Here is a 22,457-nt window from a genome sequence, read left to right on the forward strand (position 1 = left end):
CGGTGTTGACTCCTGGCAATCACAAAGCCATGTGGTTGTCTTGGGAAGAATACAGGAGGGGTTTAGCATTGCCATCTCCCATGCAGTATGAGATGATGCCTTTCAGCATCTTCCTATATGGCTGTTGCCCGATATAGGTGTTTCCCATAGTCTGGGAAACATACCAGCGAGGATTCAAACCACCAGCCTCTTGCTCCTGAGGCAAGTTACTTCCCTGCTGCACCATTAGGTGGCTTGTGCTCTGTAGTACCATTGCCTTTTTGCAGCTCGTGGAGTTGATGTTTGAGAAATAAAAGTTCAAAGCCCTTTGGGGCACATGGAAGTAGTCCATGGCTCTTTGAGTGCAGGCCAATGTGTTTAGGATGAAGCCGCAAGCCAACTGATTCCCCATAATGCTCCAGTGTGAGCCCTCCTTTTTTCTGCTAGAGAGGTTCCAGATGGATGGTTGGATGGGGGTGGTTTGGGCTGAACATGTACCTAGCAGCCAGTCTTTTCTGTTGCCTGCTCCTGAACTTTCCAAAAATATGTTAAAATGAGTTCAGTCCAAGAAGGCATATTGCATATAAAATGAATGACAGCTCCTAGCGCCACCAAGATAATCAAACGATTTGTTTGTTTAACTTTAAAAAAAAATACATTTGGGAGTAGAAGTCACTGGGTTATAAATGAGCTCCCTGACCACCACCAAAAAAATAACAAATATAATAAAAATAACGGTACCATATTCCCTGATAAACCAGTGCCAGAAAAGCTCTTGGGGATCAAGTTTTTTTCTTTTCTTGTCAGTCCCCAGCTTTTACCAATTTAAATTCTTGGCAGCATATTAAAAAAGAAATGCAGAAGGTATTTGAGACTGCAATCCCTCAGGTACTAAATCTAGTGTTTCCTGGCAATAGATGAATGTTGCTGGAGTTAAAACCTAGCAGCGCTGCAGCACCAGATCTCCATAGCTGTTCATATTTATACTTTACAGACAAATATGTCATTCTTTCACTATCCTGTTACACAGACCATTTTTTCGCACTCTCCCCCTTACCAGCCCTCCGTGTTTCTGATAATAATAATAATAAAGGTTGGAGAGAGACTTGTGGCAGTGGCTGGGGCCAATTTGTTTGCTCAGCTTAGCAGGATGCCCCCTTACCCCACCTAGTAGTTTCTCCTACATTCATGTCCTTTACTAAAGTCCAGCTCAGAAGCTCAAGATGCTCTTGGTGAACCCAGTTCAATACAGTACACATATCCAGCAGATAGTGCTTTTAATTCTATGCCTAACTCTCAGAGATAAGGCTTGCTGACCATCGGATAGGACAGCATTTCCTAGGATCCACCGTCCGTACCCTCTGGAATCCACAGTCCCTACCATCTAGGATCCACAGCCCCTGGTTGGTTGGTTGGTGCCGTCGAGTTGGTGTCAACACCTGGTGACCACAGAGCCTTGTGGTTGTCTTTGGTGGAATACATGAGGGGTTTACCAGTGCCATCTCCCGCGCAGTATGGGATTATGCCTTACAGCACCTTCCTATATCGCTGCTGCCCGATATAGGAGTTTCCCATATTCTGGGGAAACACACCTGTGGAGATTCGAACCAACAGCCTCCTGCTCTCTAGGCAGGTTACCTCCCCGCTGCACCATTAGGTGGCTTCCACAGTTCACAGTCCCTACTCACCTGGTAAATCATTGTCTCTATTTTGTTTCTATTTTGGCTTCCTGGGGAAGCTTTGTTGATTTTTGTTATGTGAGATGCTAGAGTGGTTCTGCAGGATTTGGCACCCTCCCCAGAGTGTCTAGGAATTATATCTCCAAGGGAGTGGGTGAAGGCATGGTCTCTAGGTCACCTGCCTGCATGTCAGTGGGTGCACAGCACTAAGCCACTATGCAATGCACAGCGTACAGCAGGTGAAATTCAGTCTTTAGCAATCTGTAATAGTTGATTTGGCGGTTTGGCAGTAATCCATGGCATGAAAGTAGTTTTCTATGTAAGCCGCTTTGAGAACTTTTGTTGAGAAGTAGTATATAAGTATTCTTAGTAGTAGTAGTAGTAGTAGCAGTAGTAGTAATAGTAGTAATAGCAGCAGCAGCATAGCAGTAGTAGTATTTTCATCTGCAAAATGTGATTCTGCACTCAGCTACCTCCTCTTCTAGATATGTACAACTTAAACAGGCTGTCTTGTTTCTTCTTTCCAAATCTCTAAAACTTGTTTTCAAATCAGATTAGGGTAGTCCTGGTCCAACCCCCCAACCCCAACCCCGACAATTTTTGTTGCTTCTTTCACAGGTGGTGGAGATAGTGGGAATTTTGCAACAGTTTTGTGAGGGAAACTGAAAAGAAAATCAATACATTGCACGGGGGGGGGTGCTTAACAGAGGGGTGGGTGGGTAGTTGGATAGATACTATAGATTTTAAGAGTGATAGAATGTTCAGGGCTGCACCTGTATTAGAACCGTAAACCATTGACATGGTATTCAGACACGCACAGTCTAGATCCTAGAAGAATGGAGGCAATTTTTAAAACATTTTTTAAAAAAAAAACAAACCATTTTGGCTTCTGCTTCGCCTAGTTCTGACAAGAATGGCAGGTACTGGGCTCAACTGACAGTTATAGCAGCTTTCGAGGCTATTCACACATGTGTGCAAAACCAGGCTAAGGGAGGCAGCCCGGTTTTGCACACACATGTGAACCACGGGGATCAGGCCCAATCCTGGCAGCTACACGGAGGCAAGCCCGCCTAAGTAGCCTTGCTTCTAAATGAGGTAAGGGGAGCGAACACTCCTTTAACCTCATGCATTTGATCGTGTGTCAAGCAGGGGAGAGGGAATCCCAATAATGCACTGCACACTCATGAGGTGCATTATGGGAGTTTGGGGGGTGGCGGAGTGACGCACGATGGCGCTTCCCTGCACCCCGACCCCTGGAGTTGCAGGAAGCAGCTGCTGGTTGTCTGGTGAGCAATGTGCCCGCCCAAGGAAATATAGACGATTGTCTTCAGGGAGGGTAAGTGTAACCCACTCTCCCCACAGACTGCCCCAGAGCTCTTCTCAGTGATCATGAGAAGAGCTCCCTTATGTGTTATCCTCCAGGTTTAGGTCATGTGGTGTTGATGTATCTAATCTATATCTCCAGAAATGTTATGTTTCCACTTAAAAAAAATCAGATGCTATTTCTATGGCAATAAAGGGCAAATAAGGGAGGCGGTGATTATCTGAATTAAAATGCTCAGTGATTGGTTGTTCCAATTTTTGTGATAATTTTGAAGATGAGTGGTTTCTAAAGCAAATATGCAGATCAACAATATGGATATGGCATTCTGGGTATTAACATTCAATGATGTAAAAAGCATTTTAGGTTCTGCAGCTGATGTTTTGTTGGAGAATAAGTTCTGCCAGTCAAAGTGCTCCTGAAGGTGACCATCTCTTTAAGATAAGCGATGCAGCATTTGAAAACACAGCTATGTGATCCTCAGTTATTGATGGTGGTTTAAGCACTGCTCTCACTAGTAACATGGCAAATGCTGTTACTGGTGATTGACTGATAGCTTTAGATCGACATTCTGAATTGGCTAGTACTGCATAGCTTTCTCTGATTGCCAGATGATAGTCAGGGACCACTGGATGGAAATCAACCATAAATGGGATGTGGGGTGATTTTTTAGTAGATGTATCATTGTTATGGATAATGGTACCTCTGGGTAATACAGCTGTTTGATGTCTGTTGTAGTTGATAGTGTTTGGGGGATATCCTCTTGTAGGATATACAGTACATTTAGTCCATTGGTTCTTTTAAAACAATTATCTTTATTGTTGTAGATGATGTTAATCCTCACAGCTAAGCTATTTAGGATGTTTTTCTTAGGATGTTTTGAATGGTAGGATGTCCAGTTCAGAGGATATCAGTGGGTCCATTGTAAATATCAGTGACTGCTGCTCTCAATGGTGAGCAGAACATCCAAGAAAGAGATATGATGATTATCCATAATTCTGTTGGAATAAACTTGATTGTGGGATGTAGTTAATGTAGTTTCTGTATGCCTCTAAACTTTCCTTACCATCTGTCCAGAGTACAAAGATGTCATCAAAATAAGGCCACCAATTAAGTGGTTTGTGAGTGGCTTTTTAAAGAATGTCTTGTTCGAGTTTTCCATGAAACAAATTGCATATGGTGGGACCAAATGAATGCCCATTGCAGTACCCTGGAGGTAGAAGATAAATGCAACATTATTACAAGTAGGATAAATAGACAGATACTGTGAAATGATCAGGAGGTGGCAGCTATGTGTAAACTTCTTGATATTTAGGTCCATATTGATTAAACCCATTTGGCTGCCTGAATGTGAACCTAATAATCAGACCCTGCTTAAGCTTGTGCTTCCCAGTAATTGACTCTTGCATATTGATTAAGATGTTGATGCGTCCCAGCATTTCTCAGTGGTAATGCAGTTGTGAATGGGCCCTCCTTTGCTTGCAGCTCTCTCGGCACTCACTGAACTGCTGTCACCACGCTTGCTTTAATGGATAAAGCTGTCATCCCTTAAGCTAGAATGTCTTGGAGGCACAAAGACGAAATTAACTGTTCAATAATTTATGGGACATGGAAAAAAACTTTACCAACAACTTCAATTGATTGCTGTAAGTGTTTTGACTGCAATCGCCGGTTTTGCATAAAGTCAGCTCCTTTGGAGAGCCTGGGTTGCTCTACCTGTGTGTGCAGCAGCATCTCAGCTGCTTTCACGCCAAAAGTTGAAATGAGCCTTTTGCTCATTTCTAGGAGTACTAGGAGAAAGGGCAGCTGTATGCTTCCCCAGAGTTCCATGACTCCACCCCATTTTGCATAGAAAAAGATGAGATGGTGTTGGAAATATTTAATAATTCCAAGAGTGTCAAATGGGCATTTTCAAGATTCCATGCTGCCACAGTTTCGCAACGTGTCCGTTAAGCGCCTCTCAGCATTTCTCATGTTGTGACATCACACTCGCTGCACTGTCACCAGTGTGCCGTGCATATTTCTGATGCCTTGATTCAGGTTTTATTGAGATGTTCTGGCCCTATAATGTTTTTAATGGCACATGATATCAGAGCAAAGCAGCCAATCACAGCTTTGCAGTAGGGAGTTTTCAAGTAAAACAGTCCCCAGGGGGAGAGGGCGGGGGGAGAGAGAGAGAGAGAGAGAGAGAGAGAGAGTACACTCAAAATTTCAATCCTCCTGTCGTGGTCTCTTAAGACTAAGCATAGTAGTTTTTTGTTTGTTTGTTTTCGCCTTAGTCTGTATCAGCAATTGCAGCTTGGGATGATGGCACTTGTAGTCCAACAACAGCTGGAGAGTTTCAGGTTGGCCACTTCAGGTTTACAGTATATCCTTTCCTGACAGGGGCTTGTCGAATCTAGGTTCACATCTGCTGAATCCAGCTACTGGGTGGCTACAGAGGGGCCATTACCTCAAATGCTGGGACCAGAGGAGAGGCAGGCCCCCTCCCTCTTTTTTCCTTCGTCTTCCCCATTCAGTGTGAGAAGCATTAAATCTATAGCTTCCTACGGCTGTGTTTAGAAGCTAAGTGTCAATAGCAGGGCGGGGGGGGGGGGCAGAGCTGATGATGAAACCATACCAATCATGTTTATTTGCTTTTATCCCTTCTAGGTACTACTCTAAACACCCCAAGGATGTTCCCCAGATGGAAACACCAGAGTAGCTGCATTTTCTTCCTTTATAAGCTGTGCTTTCATTTTTTCTCTGTTGAGAATCTTTTTCTACCTGATGAGACAAAGTGGAAGGCTGCATTGCTGGTTTCTGTGTTGTTGTTTTCCTCCCTGTAAGATGAGCACATGCCCTTCGAGAGTCTGTGGTAGCCTTCGTAGCTTTTAAGTGGAGAGTGTGGAAGTGTCCAAGAGCGCTAGAACTGCGGGTCTATTTGGATAGTCAAATTAAATATTTATCGTGATGTTTGAAAAACATCTCACCCAAATATTAGGATGGAGTAAATTTCTTTTGCTTCACAAAGACTGAGGAATGAGGATTGATTTATAAAGGGAAGGGAATCCCAAATAACTGTGTGAGTTGATGCAATTTAGATGTTTGTCTACTGTTTTCAGGGAGCCTTCCTTCCTTCTCCCTCCCTCCCTCCCTCTCCTTTTCATAGAATGCAGAAGATCAATCCATTTGTTAGTTACAATAGAAGTACCACCCATTCTCATGCAGGTGAGAATGAAAGTTCCAACTCTCCTCCAGCACTGAACTACAGTGCTAATGCTCAAAAGTTCAGGAAATGGGGCAAGTAAGCATGATGTATGATCCTCAGTTACACGTTTCCGAACCTGCAGAGTGTTTCCAGTGCTCAGAAGTCTTTGTCCTGTAGCGCAACAGTGCATGCATGCTCATGGGAGAGATGGGCATGAGCTCCTGGCTGATCCCCGCAGAGCCTCTTCACACACGTACTTTGTCACTAGGCCAGCTACAGCATGGTAACTGGTTTATTTTTATTTTATTTTTTTACACGTATACCCCACTCTTCCTCTGAGGAACTCAAAGCAGTGTACATGGTTATTTTTATCCTCACAACAACCCTGTGAGGTAGTGATGTGTCTAGAAAGCCAAAGAAACTCCAGTTTTGCCTAGAAAACCTCATTCTAGCTTAAAGTAACCTAGCCCAAACTCAGGGACATCACTGCCTCTCATGATTAACTAAGCTTCCCAGGCTAGAAAACAGGATCTAACCAAATAAGGAGTAATCATCCGATGAACAATGAATCAGGCATTCACATGCGTACTAAATACTTAGACCACCATACTGTGTCTAGGGTGTCAGCACTATTTAGATTGTTTGTATAAATGTAAGGCGCACCTGTAACCAAACTGTAATCGGTTTGAGAGCATGAGCCTACTGATTAACTATTGCTATCTGCAGAAGCAATAAAACCTCAATTAATAGTTCCCAATCCTTGTGTCTGGCTGATTGGTTAAGCGGACCCAGGAACAAGCCCCATCCACATCAGTAGGTTAGGCTGAGAGATACGTGACTGGCCCAGAGTCACCCAGTGAGTTTCATGGTTGACTGGGGATTCGAACTCGGGTCTTCCCAGTCCTAGTTCAGCAGTCTAAGCACTAGGCTATGTGGTTTGTTTGTTGGTTTGTTTGAGCTGTGGTGGGCTCCCCTCTGCTCCAACTGTATGTGGAGAAATTATATTTCCCAGTGATCTGTCTAGTGACAACACCAGAAAAATAATTGAGGGTGAGGCCAGAAAGGGCAAAGTGCATTTTCTGGGTGGGCAAGCTGCAGCCCACATGTTAGATGTTTGAAACAAATCATAATATTTTTTGACATTAACATTCTCATCCTGGACATATTTTCACTGAAATAAATCCATGCCCCCCCTCCGGAACTGCCCCAAGATCTATCTGAGAAGGAAGGACGGACAAATGCTAGGCAAGGCCTAGGACTCTTGATGCCCCAGCAAAAGCTTGCCCACTCACAGGCTTTGTCCAGAAAGAAGGCCTCTGTGTGAAACAACTCAGGTTGGAGTCTCATCATGTTTCCTTGGCACTTCGTTCTTGCTTGATGCCATTCTACTATTCATCCGAAATAGGGTGATTTCCCTGTTTTACATCCTGTTCAGTGTAAACAGGGAAGCATCAATGCATATTGGGGAGAGGGAGACTTGCATGAGCGGAAGTGCTCTCTGCTTGTACAAAGCACTTTTGGATACAAAACCAAAATAGGTTTTAAAGAAAGAAAATAGCAAATACAATGAAATAGCTATCATTGTAGTCCTTTTATAAAGCTGCGTTAGGGATGGGCAGGACATTTCGTTGGTGAAACGCTGTTTTGAATGTTTCCAGCTCAAAACAGAGCACCCTTTAAATAAAGGGCCTGTTTCACGTTCGGAGCAGAACAACTATTTAGATCAGAACATTTTATGTTCCGAACGTCATTTTGGACACCTGTTTCTCCCTTATTGATTGGTTTTCTGGCACCAATCTTCAATTGGCATACAATCTCCTTGCTTCTTGGTGGGCTTGTTATCATACAAATCAAGTGTTGTCATGGGCAACCATGCAGCCATTGGCTTGCAGGGGAGAAGTGGGGGAACCAAAGGAGGGAGTTTCAAAATATATTTAAGGGGACTGGGAGGCAGAGAGAGCCGTTTAGTGTGCCTCTCTTGAAGAGGATACATCAGAGGAAGAATCAGAGATTGACTGCAGCAGAGAGCAGAGCAGAGCAGATTGGTGGTGGTGGCCTGGCCTGCCTGGCCCAGTGGAGAGAAATATAGACAGAGTGTCTACAGTGCTGGCTTCTGTTTCTCTTTTTTCTTTTTCGCAGTGCCAGCCAACTGCTCCCCCCCCCCAACTTCTTTTTAAAAATTGTACCAGCAGCTCCAGTGGCTTTGCTGTGAATTTCTTCTTCTTCTGTGGATTTTCTTCTTGTTGTAGGCAGACCCTGGTGGCTTTCATAATTGGGGTCCTGTGCTGACTGTTTTTTGTTTTGTTTTGTTTTTTGCAGCCCCAGCGTACCTTTGCTGCTGTTGTGTGCCTGGATTGGACTTCAAACACTTTTTGTCTTTATAGGTTGGTGTGTTCTGTTACTTCTGTCTGGTGCCCAGCCTGCTAGGTTCTCTCTGTTTCCCTGGTGGTTTTTGGTTCTCCCCCACCAGCTTTTTCTTTTTTAATTTTTGGGGTGGGTAGGTGCCCACCTGGCACCCACCCGCCCCAGCTGCTGAGTCCCAGTGTGCTAGAGTGCTTCTGAGAGCACCACCTGGCCAGACTCCAGCGGAAGAGGCCAGAAAGTAATTCCACTCCATCTCTCCCCCGGTCAGGTTAGAGTTCCTTAAATAGGGACTAGTTTGGGAAAGGGATTAGGTAATAGGTAGGACTGTAGGACAGGATGAGTGGGTTAGGAGAGGCCACAGTAATCCCCCTTCCCTTCCCTTCGACTTACCCCATGGTTGCTTGCTCCCCTCCAAACCTACTCAGCCCCAAATAAAATCTACTTCTTTATTTGGGGGGATTTAATTTTTCTAGCTTTTGTATGTGCACTTCTGTGTGTGCACTACTATAGCACAGTGCTGTCTGTGGCACAAACAGCATAAATAGACCAACCCTGAACCTGCCTCAAAGGTGCTTCTTCTCCCCCGCACACCACATAAGAGTTACGGCTTGAACTTTTTTTAAAAAACCAAGATATCCAAGAGAGTGAAAGGCTGGTAGTCAGAGAGAGGGTGATGCTGGTTGTGGAGGGCGATGGCAAGAGGGACCTACTTCCTGAGTAGTCCACACTGCTGTGCCTGCACACAGGCTTGTCTTTGGTAGCTGAGCTAGAATTAGAGGAGAGGTCCTCCCCTATCAGAGAAGAAGCTCTTCCTTTAGCAGCGGAGTGGATTGTGTTGGCTGCTAGCCCAGCCAGATCAGTATCATCATCCTCCCCACTCCCTTTTGGCATGTGACCCCCTGGGCTGGGACTGAGCAGACAGAACTCATTCCACTTCCTGGACCTTCTCAGCCCCAGACTGAGGGCAGTGGTGGTGGCAGCCCCCAGAAGGAACCTGAAACCCCAATAAAATGGGGCCAGGCTGGCTGAGAAAGCAGCATGATGTGGAACCACTTTGAGCTCTGCCCTGATGACTCAACCTATGCTGTCTGCACCCACTGCAGGTCTCAGGTCAGTAAGGCGAAGGACGCTAAGTGTCTTGGGATGTCGGAGATGCTGAAGCACATGCAATTACAGCATCCGGGGGCAGGGGCTCCTCCTGCTGGCACAATAGGCCTGGTGTACCCTTGATTAGTGGCAAGACATCTACTTCTGCTCCCAAGCAGTGGAAGTTGCCTGTGTGGTGGGTGTAGTTGGTGGGCAACCGGTCTTATCACGCAAAGCCTCATCTCATCACCCACGCAATTGCCAAGATGATCACTTTGAACAAGCAGCCATTCTAGGTGGTAGAGAACACCCGCTTCCACCAGCTACTCCTGCTGCTGCCCTCGAATATAAGATTCCCTCAGGCACCTTCAGGTATCCTCCATTGCTAATTGCCATGCAAAACTTGTGTGCAGTGCACTCTGTGAGTGCAGCTTTCCCCAGCCATAGGGAACAATGGGAAAACTCAAAACATTCCATTGTTCCCCATGGATAGCTCCTAGGAACACCAAAGTGGGCATGGTGAGTGCTACCTACCACCCAACCCACAAAAGAAATAGGCAAGCAGGAGATTTTAAACAAATTTTAACCTTTAAGGATCCTATGGGGGTTTGGGGAAAAGATTAACATTTTGTTAGAAATTGTCTGCTTTCCCATTCCTTTTGAGGGTTGGAAGATAGGTAGCACCCATCATGCACTACCACTCAACCCGCTTTGATGTCCCTAGGAGCTACCCTAGGAGCAACTCAAAACGGTATGTTTTGAGTTTCCCCATTGTTCCCTATGGCCAAAAAACTCAAAAACATTTTGAGTTTGTTCCATCAAAACAACCAGTTGGACCGGTTGTTTTGACAGAACGTTTCGGCCATCTGCATTTCATTTTGAGCTTGAAACAGAATGCAAAATCCATTTTGTGCACACCCCTAAGCTGTGTTATAAGCACAAGAGTTCTATATTATACTGCTTGAAATGTATCTACGCCGGTTCAAAACTGGATCAAAGTTTCTGAACGGGTTACAATATGACTTTTTAAAGTTAGTGTGTGAACTAGAACTGAACCAGAAAGTTTTAAAATGCTGATGAACCTGTACCAAAACCTAAACCAAAATGTTAATGGTTTGACTCTTTGCTGCGCAGGGGCCTGGACATGGGATCTGTACCCCTTTCCCCCCCCAAAGGTACCAATCACGCAGACAGATTTTACAAAAATTGGGATGTACATGTGTAGGTTCCTGAGCAGCTAGGATCTCCGACACATGGAGGGCTGGTGCAGTGTGGGGATGAGACCAGGAAGTGCAATCACAACACCCCATGTGTACAGCAGTATGTGTTTTGTGACTGATCACACAGGATATCTGTGTATTATCCACTTTACACACTTGTCCTCACTTGCTGTTTACACTTTCTATTCTCACGTAGATAGTTGAAAAACCTTAGATGCATACTTAAAAAAAATAGATTCAGTAAATCAGCATTAAGAATGATAACTGAAATGCCTATCTGTAAATCAAACAAAAGAGTCACAAAAGAGAACATAGATTTGTTTGAGAAATAGTTCTCATCTGTTCTCTGTCCTACATTAACAGCATTCAGAAGTAATATATCAGACGCAAAAGGAAGATCACGGAACAGAGGAGGCCAATATCTGGATTTGGTTACAGGGAGGAGAACAATGGTTTTGTGTAAGCTGCTGTAGAAAGCCATAGAAAAACAAAGGAGATCTAACTACAAGGCTGTGTTTGGGAAAGGATTTGGAATAAAAAGTGAATATGAGAAAGAACACAAGAAGGGGGAGAGAGAATACTTCATACACAGCCAAGCTTTTGATAAGCCTCCATTTGTGTCAAGATGGCGAACACCCATTACCAGCTCAGAGGAAAAAATATTTATCCACACGTGTCCGCCCATTCTCTTTCCCACTACAGTTCAGCCTGAGCATAACCCAAATATATCATACAGCTGGACACTTTGCTGCACACCTATTTCCTTCCTTTGAGGGAAATTCAGGACTCTAGGCCCAGCAATCCTCCTCAGGTGCATGGGAGGCCAGTTGATTCTTCATTAAAAAGAGCCCCATTGAGGTGTTTAAGCACAGAGCTTACTGCAAGGAGCGAGTGTGCTAAATTGCTCTCCTTCTAATACGCTTCCATTTAATTGGTATAAAGGAACTCCCTTTGGCTATGTACTCCCTTGAAGTCTCACAAGGAGCCTTGCTAAAGAGGCATAGGTAAATATTTTACACAGTGCTCCGTGAATTAGGAGCTCAACCACCATTAGGCAGAACTGGAATGGTGCAGCGGATTTCTGCCCTCTCCCACACCATTCTTGAAATGGATCCCATGGTACACAGACGCTTCACCCCTATGTGCCACCTTGCAAAGAAGGTGCAGTTCAATTTCATTTAATATTGCATATGTATCCATTAGCATGAGTCAATTGCTCTCCCTTCTCAGTTTAAGACTCCCCCATTCCTTTCCGTTATAGCTTTGTTTCTAGGAGGCTGCCAGTCCACACTACTCTGCAGTGCTTTGATGATATAATGCCGTGGCACCTTGGATCCCACTGTTTTCATACCTTACATCCATGCTGCAGGTGTTCTGTTGCTGAGGTGCCTCTTTGCCCCAGGTTTTATCCAAAGCATATATTGGACTGATTTTGAGGTAAAAACATTTATCAGCATATTGCCCAGGTGGAATTATTGACATCTCTTTGGGATCTGTCTGATATCTAGGTAAAATATTGGCATTATTATTGACATTATTGTGATTGGCTTCTCTTTGACAACAAGCATCTTACCAGAGTGGAATTGGCGGCATCTCTTTAACTGGTAGTATTTGCTGGAAGACTGGGTGTGGCAGCAGGGTGGGGTGGGGGCCAAAAGCCCTGAGAAAAGACTCTTATGAACTCCTGAGAAACAGAAAAGCCTCTCCACTGGGGGTAGGGGGGTGGGGACCACACCAGTGATTGTGGATTAAAGCAATGCCTTCTGTGTTCCTTTGTAGGGCTGACAAAGGAAGAAACCATTTGTGACAGGGAAGCTTGATCCAGGTAAAGTCTCTGTATTCAGCAGAGAGCTAGAACATTTATTTCCCTTAAACATGCAGTAAGGAGGAGACATGCTACACATAATAAGACAGATTGCCTTTGTCCTGTGACATCATATGTTTCAGGATGGAGTCCTGGCACTGAAAAAAAAGCTGTTAATTAGAGCAGCTTTACACTTTACGCAGTCCCACAAGCACTCTCAGAGTCTTAGCAAAGTTGGGGTGGGCCTAGGGGCAGAAAGTGGAGATGGGCTCCTGCTCCTCCCCACCTTCTTTTTCAGAGAGACCTGGGGCAGGGGTTGGGAGTGTAGAGCAAGCTGTTGCTCAGTTGGTGGGTCCCCTCTCCCTCAGAGGCCCTGAGACATCACACACACACCTTATTCAATTTTAGCTACACCACAGGTTCCTCTGTTTTCACACCGGTCTTTCTCTCAGTTAACACATGTGAATGACAGATGTGCATTCTGTTGGGTTTAACCCTGCTCTGTCATGAAACTCATTGGGAAGCCTTGGGCAGTCACCCTCTATTAGCTCAATTTATCTCACAGAGTTGGTTGGGATTACAAGAAAAAAAATGGAGGTGATTATAAGCTATCCTAAGGGTGTTGCTAAAGTGAATAAACTTACCTGTAAATTTTAGTTAGGGAATCTAGACTATGGTAAAGTTCACATCACCTGCAGCTGGGGGAGGCAGATCACATACTTTATTATGTATAGGGAGCCAGCGTGGTGTAGTAGTTTGAGTGCTGGACTAGGACCAGGGAGACCCGAGTTCAAATCCCCATTCAGCCATGATACTAGCTGGGTGACTCTGGGCCAGTCACTTCTCTCTCAGACTAACCTACTTCACAGGGTTGTTGTGAAAGAGAAACTCAAGTATGTAGTACACCGCTCTGGGCTCCTTGGAGGAAGAGCGGGATATAGATGCAATAAAATAATAATAATAATACCAGGGGATAGCAGAATAGAAGAAAAAGAAATAGAAAAAATCACCAAATACAAAGATCTACAAATTGAAATTAAAGGCTGTGGCAGAAAAAGACCAAAATAATCCCAGTGGTAATTGGCGCCCTGGGTGCAGTTCCAAAAGACCTTGAAGAGCACCTCAACACCATAGGGGCCACAGAAATCACCATCAGCCAATTACAAAAAGCAGCTTTACTGGGAACAGCCTATATTTTGTGACGATATCTATAACAATTGACAATAAAATTCAGCCATCCAAGGTCCTTGGGAAGGACTCGATGTCTGGATAAAACAAACCAGTCAATAACACCTGTCTGACTGTGTAAACAAGAAATATTTAGAAACAACTGGTGTCAGCAAAAACATTCAGATATTTATTTTAAAAAGCAACGAGCATGTGGAGAACGCAGTTAACAATCAATGGTGAGACACTTGGACAGGTTAGCATTAGAAGAGGTATTTTCCAAGGGGACTCACTATCCCTTCTGTTGTTTGTAATTGCCATGATTCAAATTTCACAAATACTAAACAAAACAGGCCTCAGATACCAAACATCTAAAACATCAAGTAAAATCAACCATCTGCTGTACATGGACAATCTGAAGTTGTATGGAAAGTCCCAGTCAGAAATCAAATCACTGGTAAACACTGTCCGTATATTCAGTAGCGATATAGCAATGGAGTTTGGACTAGACAAGTGTGCTGCATTAATAATGAACAGAGGGAAAATAAGAAAAACAGAAGGAATAGAACTGCCCAATGGAAGCAAGATCAAGAACCTGGAAGAGAAAGAACCTTACAAATACTTGGGCATTCCATCTACACATACACAATTAGAACTGTCTAAAAAGAAAAAGGAGTATAAAGCTCTTCTTAGAACTAAGAAGATGACTGCAACTCAAAAGGAATGGTTATCTCTGATAGAAGCAGCCAGGAAAAACGATTTAACACATTTTTGGAGGCTGATTTCATTATCCCAAAACAAGGTAAACTCAGAACAGGCCTGTCCAATTGCCCCTGAATTATGGGAATCACACTTTCGGGAACTTTATAGCAACCACACATTTAAACCCCAGATTGACCTACATATAGATACTTTACCTTCCTGGCCTACGGTCTCCACCTATGGTGGAACAACTAATTATGCAACTGAAGGGTGGAAAAGCACCCGGGAACGATTACATCCCTCCAGAACTATTAAAGGCTCATATAGACTGGTGGGCTCCAGCATTGGCTCTTTTGTTCACCTATATAGATCAAACTGCACAATTCCCTCAGCAGTGGGGCTCAGCCATGGTGGTCCCGATCTATAAAAGAGGCAATAGGGAGGATCCCTTTAATTACAGGCCAATTAGCCTTTTGAATATAATAAGTAAATTGTACGCCAAACATCTGTGTGTAAAACTTTGCTCTTGGATGGAGCAGGAGCATATAATCCATGATGAGCAAGCAGGTTTTAGACCGAATAGATCGGTTATGGACCATTGCTTAATTTTACAACAACTTGTGGACAAACAAGTTAGGGTCCATAAAAGACCACTGTCCGCCGCTTTCGTGGATCTTAAAATGGCCTTTGACTCAATTTCAAGGAGTTTACTATGGACTAAATTGGCTAGTACATCTATAGATCAAAGGCTTTTATTATTGCTCATCAAGCTCCATGAGAACTCCTCTTTAAGAGTACGTTTAGACACTGCCGGCAATTTCACCAATTCAATTCCAACAGAGAAAGGTGTGCGGCAAGGGTGTGTGTTGGCCCCTTATTTATTCAATCTTTACATTAACAATCTGATTAAACGGCTGCAAAATGTTGATATCCATGCACCTAAATTAGCCAACAAAAAGATCCCGATCCTGATGTACGCGGATGACGCGGTTATTTTATCTCAAACCAGGGTCGGGCTCAAAAGAGCTTTAGACGTTCTAAGATCATATTGCCAAGAGGAACACTTGAAGATCAATTATAACAAATCTAAAATTATGTGCTTTAAAAATAAACCAAGGAAATTTACATGGACCTTGGATGGACATAAATTAAAACAGGTCAATCAAATAAAATATCTTGGGGTGGTTTTTCAACAAAATGCTGGGAAAGCGGCACATATGAGAATGGTAGCTGACTCAGCAAAACGCAGTGTGGTGGCAATTAACAGATTTTTCAGAACGCAGGGAGCAGGTTTTATTCCTGCGGCTTTAAAACTATATTTAGCAAAGGTTATCCCTCAGCTGTTGTACGGGATCCAATTGGGACCTTATGCGAACTTTGATATGCTTGAAAGAATTCAATCCGGTTTCTTGAGAGCTATCTTTGGGACAACAAGATGCACCGCAAATGTAATACTGCGTATGGAGGCCGGCCTCATAAAGATCGAATCTCGTGCCTGGCTATTAATCATTTACTTTTGGTTGAGAGTCCACCTACGCCCGGTGGGCCTAATTCCTCAGTTTCTATCGTTAAACCCACAACCGCAGTGGCGCACTGTAGTTAGTAAAAAGCTTGCTGCTCTAGGAATAGACCCTGAACAACTGTTGGAGTTAGACTTGGGAAATGCTAAAAGAATAGTAAAACAGCGTTTGACAGATATTGAATTGCAAAATAACTGGGCCTCTTTGACAGAATTCTATAAAGGAGTAAGAACTAGATGGGATCTTTCACCAGCAAATTATTTGTCCCATATTACACTCAGCAAATTCCGGTGGGCATTTACAAGGGCAAGAACAAATTCTTTTCCCTCTGCACTATTAGCCGGGAGATACAATGGTGTTCCCCTGGAAGAACGCTTCTGCAGATGCGGCAGTGGGGAAATAGAATCTATTGAGCATATTCTATTATCCTGTAAAATACATAGGCAATCAAGGGAGCACTTAATTCTACCTCTGGTCTGTAAACAGACAGACCGATCTGCTGAACAAATTGTTAAATTTTTACTCTCTGATGAAAATGTTTTTAATTTTAACTCTGTAGCTAAATTTTGTTATATTGCTTTTAAGATGTATAATGAGAACCTATAGAGTTTTTATAAATTGTTCTGCTATTTGTATGCATGGATTGTTTGGTCTAGGACCGTAAATAAAACTTGACTTGACTTGACTTGACTACTTGGGCATTCTCCAGGCTGATAACATCACACACACTGAAGTTAAAAGAAAAATTGGAAGTGAACACATCAGGAGAGTTAGAAAAATCCTCAAGTCCAAACTCAATGGTGGGAACACCATACAAGCCATAAACACCTGGGCTATACCTGTTATCAGATACACTGCAGGAATAATAGACTGGACCCAGGCTGAGCTAGAGACACTAGATCGTAAGACCAGGAAAATAATGACCATCAATCAAGCAACTTTACTAGGAACAGCCTATATTCTGTGACGATATCTATAACAACAGCAACAACATTGAGAATAAAATTCAGCCATCCCAGGTCCTTGGGAAGGACTCGATGTCTGGATAAAACAAACCAGTCAATAACACCTGTCTGACTGGGTGAATAAATAATAAATTTGCAGAATGTTCCAGCTTCAATTTCCAGTCCCCCCTGCAAGGTAAAAGAGTATATGAAAGATCAGGTAATAGCATGTGCTAGAAATAAAAAGATCAGGTAATAGGTTATGAGAGAGACCTCTGCCTGAGATCCTGGAGAGCTGTGTTAGTCAGAGAAGACAATACTACTGGACTAGATGGACCAATGGCGTACTCAGTTTATGGCAGCTTCCAATGGGCATACAGTGAAGATGAAGCAAGTAGATTTTGACCAAAAATTCTGGTCAAAATTGGGATTGACAACAGATTCTCAGTCTCTCTTGGCAGATTTGTCAAGGAACTCAACTGAAGAGGTTTTGGAAGCTTCTGGGTTTCAGTAGGCCTTGCCATGCATGCATAGAGGCTTCCTGAACCTTCAATTGAGAATCATGATGTTGCAAATTGACAACATCATGACAAAATTCATCCATGGTGGGGGTCTTATTTGTCCTCTCTAGATATGCACAGAAGCCTAGGCTGTTCTGCATCCTTCCATGTCAGAGACTAGAAAAGCAATTCTGGAAACAGTTCCATCAAACTTTGGTAGAAACCGTGGGGTGGGGGATGATCCCAATTTTGCTAGCCTATTTCCAAAGTGAAATTCAGCAGTTCAGCCCATTTGTACAATCCAGTTATCAAGAGTATTTCCTCTAACTTTCAAGAAAAGATTTCTTTTTTGTTTGTTTTTTGCATTCAGCGTTTGTTTATTTATTGAATTTCTGTACCGCCTAATATTGAAATCTCTAGGTGGCTTACAGAATTAAAACATAATATAAAATATAAAACATTTAAAATACATAAGAAGTTAAAATAGATAAAAACACATTAATATTTTTTAAAAATTAAAAAAATTGAATCATATAGATGGCTAGGTATCCAAATGTAAGGCATTCTACTGCTCGTACCATAGAACCAAGTACTGTATGCAGTACAGCTGTAGACATCCGCTGTCCATAGGAAATTATACAACACCTGTAGCATTGTCTGCTTTAATGCATGTCTGAATAGGAGCTGATTCACATGGTCCTCTTGGGATGGTATAGCCATGTTAGTAGATGTACAGAAAACCTTTAGTTCATAGCTGGATCAGTGACATGATCAAACTGCTGTTTTGATGTGTGTTAACCAGGTTTTCTCTGAAATATGGTAGTTACCACCCTCCATGACTATGTTTTTGGCTTAATGTGGGAAATTAACTCATTTTTGGTGCAAACTGGCATAGAGCAAAATTATCAACCACGATACCAGGAAAAATGACTGTAGGTAGGATACCCTAATATTAGGACTGTCAGAAAGACACAATAGAGAACAGACAGGTTGCATAAAAGCCAAGCTGAGTTTTATTGAAGAACAGAAATTTGTGAAGTACAAGTGATGCTTAGTGCTTCAGAATTGTTGCTGGCAATGATCTCAATGATCTTCACTTAAGAGGTTAATGGTTCTGAGTTGCTTCCAATACACGTTCAAGAGTTAGCCCTGAAGGCCAGGAGATAGAGTTGGGGGTAATGGATAAGAAAGAGAGCAAGGACAGAGACACAGATCTTTAGCTATTGGCTCTATCTCCTAGGTCAAGGATCAGGTTTCTAGGATCACAGATGCAGGCTTCCTTCCTAAAAAGGACGGAGGTGTAGTCCTTTAGTTACAGATTGCTGAGGTAGAGATAGACTCCAGGCCAGGGCGCAAATCAATGTGCCTACGCAGAGGGGAAATGCTTGACTAACATGCAGAAGGTTGAATAACATGCTTGACTAACATGCAGAATCCCCGCTGGTACTATATTGGGCAGCAGCAATATAGGAAGATGCTGAAAAGCATCATCTGGTACTGCATGGGAGGAGGCAATGGTAAACCCCTCCTGTATTCTACCATAGAAAATCACAGGGCTCTGTGGGCACCAGGAGTCAAAGTCGACTTGATGGAACACTTTACCTTTACCTTTACTGAAGGCTGAGCTCTTGCTGCTTTAGGGAGGCACACCAAAGGCTCTCCCAGGGGGAAAGGGAAGAGCAAAACCAAAATGTCCCATGCAAAAGACCAGTTCTCTATGTGCATGGACAGAGTGAGATGCCTTTGGGATGGTGGCAACAGCAAAACAACAAACTATGAGGCTATTCACACGATTGCAGAAAATTGGGCTAGCCTCTGCTAGCCCGATTTTCTGCAGTCGTGTGAACCACTAGGCTCAGCTGTGAGCCCGGTCGTTCTAGAGCAGGTAACCCGCTCAAGTACCACTCCCCTAAAATCAGGTTTGCGGAGCGAGCACTCCGCAAACCCGGTTTTTAAAATCGTGAGTAGCTGCAGCACGGCTCCACGGTGAGGTTACTCACGAGGAGACCCCCAGAGGGGAGGCGAAAAGCCGACTCCCGGCTCCAGGGGTCTCGCCAGCATACCAATTGGCCCCCACTCCCCCCAGCCCCCGTTGGCTCCATCATGTGTGGGCGGCCAGTGTGGCTGCCCAGGGCTTCCTCCATGTTCGTGTGCGGGGAGAGTGGGCTTAGCCCACCCTCCCCGCGCACTCTCCAGAACCGGGTCTCACTGATTGTGAGACCCGGCTCTGTGTGTGCTGGTTCAAAAACATACGGGTACCCCAAGGGAAAAGCGGCAAGTGGGTGTGTTGTAGCAACACAGTGGTCTGGGGGCATTATCCTGAATATAAAGGATAGTCTTAAACAAAAGGTTTGGCACCATGGTGGGGCTACTGGATATTAAGTTCCTTTCAGGGGTTCTCTAGGCATTTCTCCTAAAACAAAGGGGAAAGCAGGGGCAATACAGGCAATTTGTAGGTTCTAGTATGACTGACTCTGAATAACTCTAGGTTTCTTATCTGTGGGAGGAGGTTTGACCTTGCTATCCTTGGCTCCAGGTATTTGCTGCTTAAAAGAAAGTACCTTCCATGCCCATTGGTTGATAGAACTTTGTCTATTCTGAGAGAATCTGTGCATGCCCAGAGGCAGTAAATACCCAGTGGTATAGCCCAATCCTTTGCAATCCTACCAGCAATCTTGTGGCACCAGGAATACACCCAATCAGAATGACTAATCTGTTTCCCATACATTTGGAAAGATGTGCCTAGGCGAGGTCAAGGCTAGCAACAGCGATGCCAATATAGCTATTATGAAAAGCCAAGGTTAAATCACAGATGGACAGGGGTTCAGTCAGGCCAGGTGGGCAGGGCATTGTGTGTGAGTTCAGAAAAATCCAGCCATGCAATTAAAGACAGATCGCAAACCAGCAATTTTGGTGTGCAGGGCTATGGCCCTATAGTCCCTGCAGAGGAAAGTAAATCTTTACCATCATCAAGCCCCTGCCCATGCATTGATTGGCAGTGACTCAGAAGGGTATCAAGAATGGTCTTTCCTACCTGCAGGTCCTGGGGATTGAACTGTGACCTTTTGCATGCCTGTGTTTTATCACTGAGCTATGGCCTCACTCCAGTCCTGTGCCCTACCATGTGATACAATATTAAAAGCAGTTTTTATCCTGCATGTTAGTGTCTTTTTCTCATACTGCAGCATTGGGCTTCTTCACTAGAGGCAGGGGCACAGCCACCAGTGTTCACACTTGTCCTGTGAACACAAGCTACCATGCCCCCAGGAGCCATCAGGTCCCCGCAATCTGCTGCCGCCTACTCCACTTCCTCCTTCCTCCTCTTCCTTTCGCAGTCACCACTTCCTTCTTTCTGCCACCACTTCCTTGGCTGCCACCACTTCCTGCTACTACCGTCGCTGCGACCACTTCCTTCCTCCGCCTGTTGCCACTGCCACCTCCTTCTTAATCTGCACTCCCTGCTGTTCTGAAGCAAGTGGTGGGGTGCCATGCATGTCATCCCTTCACAGGGGAGCTGTTAAGCATGGACCTGGGGGCCTAGGTCAGTGTGCCCACTCTCTTAGAGGGCCCCATGATTTTCCTTGAGGGAAAAGAGGGTCCTTTTTCTGTTTCCACAATACTTTGGCCTAGAGTTCTGAAATTCGGCGCAAATGTAGTAGTCCGAGATGGCAGGACTATTTTTATTTCAAGGAAACTGATCAATCCTGAGATTTTTCATGAATTTTTCCCTACTGCACTAAAGCTGCCGGAAAGAGTGTTCTCTGTCCAAAGAGTTCTTCACATCTGGTGAAAGTGGAACTAACTGTTACATACAAATAAACAAACAAATGGGTGGGGTTTTTTAAAATTAATTTATTTATTATTTATTTAACATATTTTTATACCGCCCAAAACTTACGTCTCTGGGTGTTTTACAAAGATTAAAAAGTAAAACAGTAATTAAAAACAAAAACAGAAAATTTAAAAGCAAGAAATTTAAAACACAGTTTAAACTTTTAAAACAATATTCTAAAAACAACACTAAAACAATCAAAACAATATCAGTTAAAAGCCTGGGTGAACAGATGTGTCATTAAAGACTTTTTTAAAGTTGTCAGAGATGGAGAAGCTCTTATTTCACTAGGGAGTGCGTTCCAAAGCCTCGGGGAACCAACGGAGAAGGCCCATCCCTGAGTAGCCACCAGACGAGCCAATGGCAACAGCAGACAAACATCTCCAGATGATCTCAATAGGCAGTGCGGTTCATTTTCAGGGTTGTGTATTCCTCTTATCCCCAAATGAACTCTGGCCCAGACTTGTGGGTTTGTGGTTATATATATATATATACATATACATATATATATATACACACACAGAGAAAGGATGCTTATTTTGTGTGGGGGTGAGGTGCATAAACAGATTAGGCCCAAAGCCCAAAATTACCTAGCTGCACCTCTGTCCCTTCACTCCCCTCACTCACTGCTCCAAGAGTCTGCTGGCAACTCTGGGCAGGTTCTTGGAGTGGCAAGTGAAGGAATGGGATGCATCTCTCTTGTGTTAGCAAGGACGCATGGCACCCCCTGCTCTCCCTGAAAAAGTGGGGAGTGTAATGGCAGCAGTGGCAAGGAGGATGGAGGCTGCACTACGCAGCAAGGTGGGGATGGTGTGAGGGGCTAGTGCCTGCCCCCACAAACAAGTGGCAACGGGATGATGGAGGGAACACAGTCCACCATGGGTTTACTACTCCCCTGACTAGAGGCCAAGGTAGAATGAGACATGGAAGCTCCATGACTAGGATCTTCCTCTAAAAGAAAAAAGAAAAATCTCAGCAATGTGCAGAGGGAGGAATCCCATTGGTACTGTGGCACTTAATGCAGGAGGATTGCTCCCCCGCTTGGCCCCTGTGGGTACTGCAGGAGGGTGGTGGTTTTTTTTAACCCTCCCTCACTGATAATGGCCCTCAAGCTATTGTGATGATCTTGTCACACTCAAGATATTGGGT

General features: G+C 43.9%; 1 long non-coding RNA gene across 1 annotated transcript in view; it reads left to right on the plus strand.

The window, feature by feature from the left end:
• The first annotated feature begins 8,485 nt into the window (after window positions 1-8,485).
• Window positions 8,486-22,457, plus strand: part of LOC128348078 (uncharacterized) — a 43,133-nt gene continuing 29,161 nt past the window's right edge. Inside the window, exons 1-2 of the long non-coding RNA XR_008317911.1 lie at window positions 8,486-8,553; window positions 12,619-12,664. This is a non-coding gene — a long non-coding RNA (uncharacterized LOC128348078). The remainder of the gene's footprint in view (window positions 8,554-12,618; window positions 12,665-22,457) is intronic.

The sequence above is a fragment of the Hemicordylus capensis genome, chromosome 2 (genome assembly GCF_027244095.1).
Source record: "Hemicordylus capensis ecotype Gifberg chromosome 2, rHemCap1.1.pri, whole genome shotgun sequence".
NCBI classification, from domain to species: Eukaryota; Metazoa; Chordata; class Lepidosauria; order Squamata; family Cordylidae; genus Hemicordylus; species Hemicordylus capensis.